The following is a 6,714-nucleotide window of genomic DNA, read 5'->3' as shown; positions in this document are numbered from 1 at the left end:
TACAGACACTAAGGGAACATGGATTCAAGCCTAGACTATTATACCCAGCAAAGCTTGCATTCACCATTGATGGAGAAAACAAGATATTCCAGGACAAAAACAGATTTAAACAATACGCAGCCACAAATCCAGCCTTGCAGAAAGTAATAGAAGGAAAATCACAAACCAAGGAGTCCAACAACGCCGACAATAACTCAGGCATCTAGCGACCCTTCACCAGCACAACTAGAAGAAGGGAAACACACAAACTCTACTACTAAAAATGACTGAAGTTAACAACCACTGGTCATTAATATCACTTAATATCAATGGACTCAATTCACCTATAAAAAGGCACAGGCTAAGAGACTGGATACGAAAACAGAATCCAACATTTTCCTGTTTACAAGAAACACACCTCAAACACAAAGACAGACACCTACTCAGAGTAAAGGGTTGGGAAAAGGTTTATCAAGCAAATGGCCCTAAGAAACAAGCGGGTGTGGCCATACTAATTTCCAACAAAGTTGACTTCAAACTAAAATCAATCAGAAGAGATGGAAAGGGACACTTTATACTCATAACAGGAAAAATCCATCAGAATGAAGTCTCAATCCTGAATATCTATGCCCCTAATATAAAAGCTCCCACTTATGTAAAAGAAACACTTCTAGAACTCAAGGCAGCCATCAAACCACACACACTAATAGTTGGAGACTTCAACACTCCTCTCTCACCAATGGACAGGTCAATCAGACAGAAACCTAACAGAGAATTGAAAGACTTAATGGAGGTAATGAACCAAATGGACTTAACAGACATCTATAGAACATTCCACCCAAATAGGAAAGAATATACCTTCTTCTCTGCGGCTCATGGAACCTTTTCGAAAATTGACCATATACTTGGTAACAAAGCAAACTTCCACAGTTACAAAAAAATATTAGTAACCACCTGTGTCTTATCGGATCACCATGGATTAAAATTAGAATTCAACAACAATGCTACCCCCAGAAAGCCCACAAACTCATGGAAACTGAACAGTCAACTACTGACCCACACCTGGGTCAAAGAAGAAATAAAGAAAGAAATTAAAGTCTTTCTTGAATTTAATGAAAACAAAGACACAACATACTCAAACCTATGGGACACAATGAAAGCAGTGCTAAGAGGAAAGTTCATAGCACTAAGTGCCCACTTAAAGAAAACGGAGAAAGCACTCATTGGTGACTTAACAGCACACCTGAAAGCTCTGGAAAAAAAAGAAGCAGACTCACCTAGGAGAAGTAGAAGACTGGAAATAATCAAACTGAGGGCAGAAATCAACAAAATAGAAACACAGAAAACAATCCAAAGAATCAATGAAACAAGAAGCTGGTTCTTGGAGAAAATCAACAAGATTGACAAACCCTTAGCCAAACTAATCAAACGGCAGAGGGAGAACACGCAAATTAATAAGATCAGAAATGAAAAGGGGGACATAACCACAGACACAGAGGAAATTCAGAGAATCATTAGATCTTACTACAAAAGCCTGTATGCCACAAAATTGGAAAATGTAAAAGAAATGGACAGTTTTTTAGATAAATACCATATACCAAAGTTAAACCAGGACCAGGTAAATGCTCTAAATCGTCCTGTTAGTCGCGAAGAATTAGAAACTGTTATCAGAAACCTCCCTACCAAAAAGAGCCCAGGACCAGATGGTTTCAATGCGGAATTCTACCAGAACTTCCAAGAAGACCTAATACCTATACTCCTTAAGGTATTTCATAATATAGAAACACAAGAGTCACTGCCAAATTCCTTCTATGAAGCTACAGTTACCCTGATACCTAAACCACACAAAGACTCAACCAAGAAAGAGAATTACAGGCCAATCTCACTCATGAACATTGACGCAAAAATTCTCAATAAAATACTGGCAAACCGAATCCAAGAACACATTAGAAAAATTATCCATTACGATCAAGTAGGCTTCATCCCAGAGATGCAGGGCTGGTTCAACATACGAAAATCTATCAATGTAATCCATCATATAAATAAACTGAAGGAAAAAAAACCATATGGTCATCTCATTAGATGCTGAAAAAGCATTTGACAAAATTCAGCACCCTTTTATGATAAAGGTCTTGGAGAGATTAGGGATACAAGGGTCATTCCTAAATATAATAAAAGCTATTTACAGCAAGCCGACAGCTAACATCAAATTAAATGGAGAGAAACTCAAGGCTATCCCACTAAATTCAGGAACACGACAAGGCTGTCCACTCTCTCCTTATCTCTTCAATATAGTGCTTGAAGTTCTAGCAATAGCAATAAGACAACATAAGGGAATCAAGGGGATTCAATTTGGAAAGGAAGAAGTTAAACTTTCATTATTTGCAGATGATATGATAGTATACATAAGTGACCCCAAAAACTCCACCAAAGAACTCCTACAGCTGATAAACTCCTTCAGTAACGTGGCAGGTTACAAGATCAACTCCAAAAAATCAGTCGCCCTCCTATACACAAAGGATAAGGAAGCAGAGAGGGAAATCAGAGAAGTATCACCTTTCACAATAGCCACAAATAGCATAAGATATCTGGGAGTATCTCTAACCAAGGAAGTGAAGGATTTATTTGACAAGAACTTTAAGTCTTTGAAGAAAGAAATTGAAGAGGATACCAGAAAATGGAAGGATCTCCCCTGCTCGTGGATTGGGAGGATCAACATAGTAAAAATGGCAATTCTACCAAAAGCAATCTATAGATTCAATGCAATCCCAATCAAGGTCCCATTAAAATTCTTCACAGAGATTGAGAGGACAATAATCAACTTTATATGGAAAAACAAGAAACCCAGGATAGCCAAAAAAATCTTATACAATAAAGGTTCTTCTGGAGGCATTACCATCCCTGACTTCAAACTCTATTACAAAGCTACAGTATTGAAAACGGCTTGGTATTGGCATAAAAACAGAGAGGTTGACCAATGGAATCGTATAGAAGACCCGGATCTTAAACCACAAACCTATGAACACCTGATTTTTGATAAAGGAGCCAAAAGTACACAATGGAAGAAAGAGGGCATCTTCAACAAATGGTGCTGGCATAACTGGATGTCAACCTGTAGAAGAATGAAAGTAGATCCATATCTATCACCATGCACAAAACTCAAGTCCAAATGGATTAAAGACCTCAATATTAATTTGAACACATTGAGCTTGATAGAGGAGAAAGTGGGAAGTACTCTACAACAAATGGGCACAGGGAACCGTTTCCTACGCATAACCCCAGCTGCACAGACTTTAAGGGCAACATTGAATAAATGGGACCTCCTGAAGTTGAGCAGCTTCTGTAAAGCAAAGGACATTGTCACTAAGACGCAAAGGCAGCCTACTGACTGGGAAAAGATCTTCACCAACCCTGCAACTGACAAAGGTCTGATCTCTAAAATATATAAGGAACTCAAGAGACTAGACGGTAAAATGCCAATTAACCCAATTAAAAAATGGGGCGATGAACTGAACAGAGAATTCTCAACAGAAGAAGTTCGAATGGCCAAAAGACACTTAAGGTCATGCTCAACCTCCCTAGCTATCAGGGAAATGCAAATCAAAACAACTTTGAGATATCATCTTACACCTGTCAGATTGGCTAAAATCCAAAACACCAATAATAACCTTTGCTGGAGAGGTTGTGGGGTAAGGGGTACACTCATCCATTGCTGGTGGGAATGCAAACTTGTGCAACCACTTTGGAAAGCAGTGTGGCGGTTTCTCAGGAAATTCGGGATCAACCTACCCCAGGACCCAGCAATTCCACTATTGGGAATCTACCCAAGAGATGCCCAATCATACAACAAAAGCATATGCTCATCTATGTTCATAGCAGCATTATTTGTAATAGCCAGATCCTGGAAACAACCTAGATGCCCTTCAGTGGAAGAATGGATGAAGAAACTGTGGAATATATACATGCTAGAATACTACTCAGCAGTAAAAAACAATGACATCTTGAATTTTGCAGGCAAATGGATGGAAATAGAAAACACTATTCTGAGTGAGGTGATGGAGGAGAGTTATCTGTCTATGTTTCTTTCATTGGTTAATTAATAAAGAAAACTGCCTTGGCCCTTTAAGAACAGAAAATTAGGTAGGTGGAGTAGACAGAACAGAATTGTGGGAACAAGGAAGTAGAGTTAGGGAGAGACGCTTCAGGCAGTCGCGTGGTGAAGCTCCATGCTGCTCCTCTCCGAGATGGACGCAGGTTAAGATCTCTCCTGGTAAGCCACACCTCGTGGTGCTACCCAGATTACTAAATATGGGTTAAAGGAAGATGTGAGAATTAGCCAATAAGAGGCTGAAACTATGGGCCAGGCAGTGTTTTAAAAGAATACAGTTTCTGTGTAATTATTTCGGATAAAGTTAGCAGGTTGCTGGGAACTGGGCGGCGGGACGCAGCCCTGCCGCTTCTCACTACAGATTGGCGCTCCAACGTGGTGACTAAATCCACTTAAAAACCTTGCCCGCTTGGGATCGGAAAGAAAGTACTCTGAGACCATGCCAATGGCTCACTGCTCCCTGCCTGCACCTGGGCAGATGGCAGAATCAGGCTTAGGCGAGCGGGACAGAGTTTGCGGATTCCTGCCGCCATAGAGAGAGAGGTGTTTTCAGTCTGCGCAGTGCTCTGCGCATCTGATTTGGCTGTAACTTGGATTAAAAGAGTTTCTGTGCTGCACGCTCAGTATCAAAATTAAACTGCTGAGTGCAGCTCCAATGTGGACTGCTGTGTACTGAGGCAGTAGCAGCTCTGGCTCTGCTCCGCCACCCTGAATTGTGCTGACCTCAGGCAGGAACTATCGTAATTACCATGATAACAGCGCAGTTAAGGTTTGGACTTGGCTGTAAACAGGCGGTACCATATTACCCCTACCTGGCGCAACTTAAGTTTTTAAGAAGTGGTTAACCTTTTAAGAAGTGCTCCTGGATATTAAAAAATTGCAGATTCACAACAGGACAGATTCAGACATAAAAGACTTTTAAATGAGTCACAGTGTTGGATGAATGTATGTAGGCTTGAGAGAGAGAAGAAAATATAAAAAATAAAGTTAATGCTTAAAAAAAAAAGGTTAAAGTCTTTAAAGAGACAGAGTACAGATAGTTATAGATTAAAAGAAGTAAAGTGATAGAGTAAAAATAAGCCACATAAAAATGGAAAATTCACAGAGAGTCTGGATTATGTATTTTGTTGTGTTTTCTTTGATTTTTTTGACTGTAAAGGAGCTAAGTACAGAGAGACATTTCATTATATGGGCTGCCAGTCTAGACCAGAATGGACATTTTAATGGTATGACTTCAGGATTTGGATCTAAGAACATGATGCTTTGGAAAAGAGTTTCTTCTTTTGTTTTCACAGAGGATGAGACTCTGTGGATTGCTTCTATCCCAATATGGTATGATAGACCACGCCCTCCTGAAAGGTTGCTATGAACATCTTCAAAAAATTACTTCACTCAACTGCCAACTGAGAGGAACCTAGCACACAGGTTACACCATAAAAGACCTAAATAACAGCGCCCCCATTCAGCAGGAAGCAGTTTGGAGAGAAATAACTGCGCCCATTTTCCCGAATATTGTTTATAAATGTTCTTTTACATTTAAAGGGGGATATGATATAGATATGAATAATTTGCATTGGTATGGATTTTAAGGTCAATTTGTTATATGTATATGTATTTCTGATTTTGATTAAGCTATTGTGATTGTAGTTCATTTTAAAGAATGTAATGTATAATTAGGAAATATAGGTCGTTAATGGATAATCATCGATTAATAGTCAAGCTTGTAGTCATGTTAGTCATTTTCTAGATGTGCATAGATATATTTCAGATAGGCATTCTTCATATCTTTCAAAGACTGCAGAATATGGCATTTAATGTTTTAATAACTTAGGGTTTTTCATGACAATGAGACACGTCTGCTCCTGGCAGCACCAATCTATTTCGAGAGGAAGATGGGCATCGAAGAGGCTACTTATGGAGTTTGTTAGCCATTTGGGCAAGAAACTGCTCTTGGCTGGACTGTTCCATAAACTGGACACAAAGAACCCGCAGAGAGAGGACTGCTGAACTTGCCTAAAGGTGAGATGGTCTTTCGGGGTTCAGATTAATGAAAGAGTCTGCGAGACGTTCTGCAGGACACAGCAGAAAGTGACTGAACTGTCTTTGGAATTTCCTGCTTCATGAAAAAGTCTGCTGGACACTATGGGCCTGAAGGCTGAAGATGGATGCCCCAACGGTACAGAGGAACTTTGGGTGACTGTCTAGGCAGCGAGTTGTCTCTGTCATTTCTAAAGTTTGAAAGTTACAAATGACTTGTTTACTTAGGTAATATTATATCCTTCTGGAGTCTTTGATGGAGTTGAAGAATAAATAGATAGTTATAGATTTCCTTAGTTATGATAAAAGATAAAATAGATTTAAATATTGTAACTGTAATACTTGCTTGATAACTGTTTTGTTATATGTAATTTTGCTATGTTAAAGTTGAAGCCTTTCTTTTTTGTTTAAACAGAAAAAGGGGAAATGATGGAGGAGAGTTATCTGTCTATGTTTCTTTCATTGGTTAATTAATAAAGAAAACTGCCTTGGCCCTTTAAGAACAGAAAATTAGGTAGGTGGAGTAGACAGAACAGAATTGTGGGAACAAGGAAGTAGAGTTAGGGAGAGACGCTTCAGGCAGTCGCGTG

The sequence above is a fragment of the Arvicola amphibius genome, chromosome 6 (genome assembly GCF_903992535.2).
Source record: "Arvicola amphibius chromosome 6, mArvAmp1.2, whole genome shotgun sequence".
NCBI lineage: Eukaryota > Metazoa > Chordata > Mammalia > Rodentia > Cricetidae > Arvicola > Arvicola amphibius.
This window is presented reverse-complemented; position numbering follows the sequence as displayed.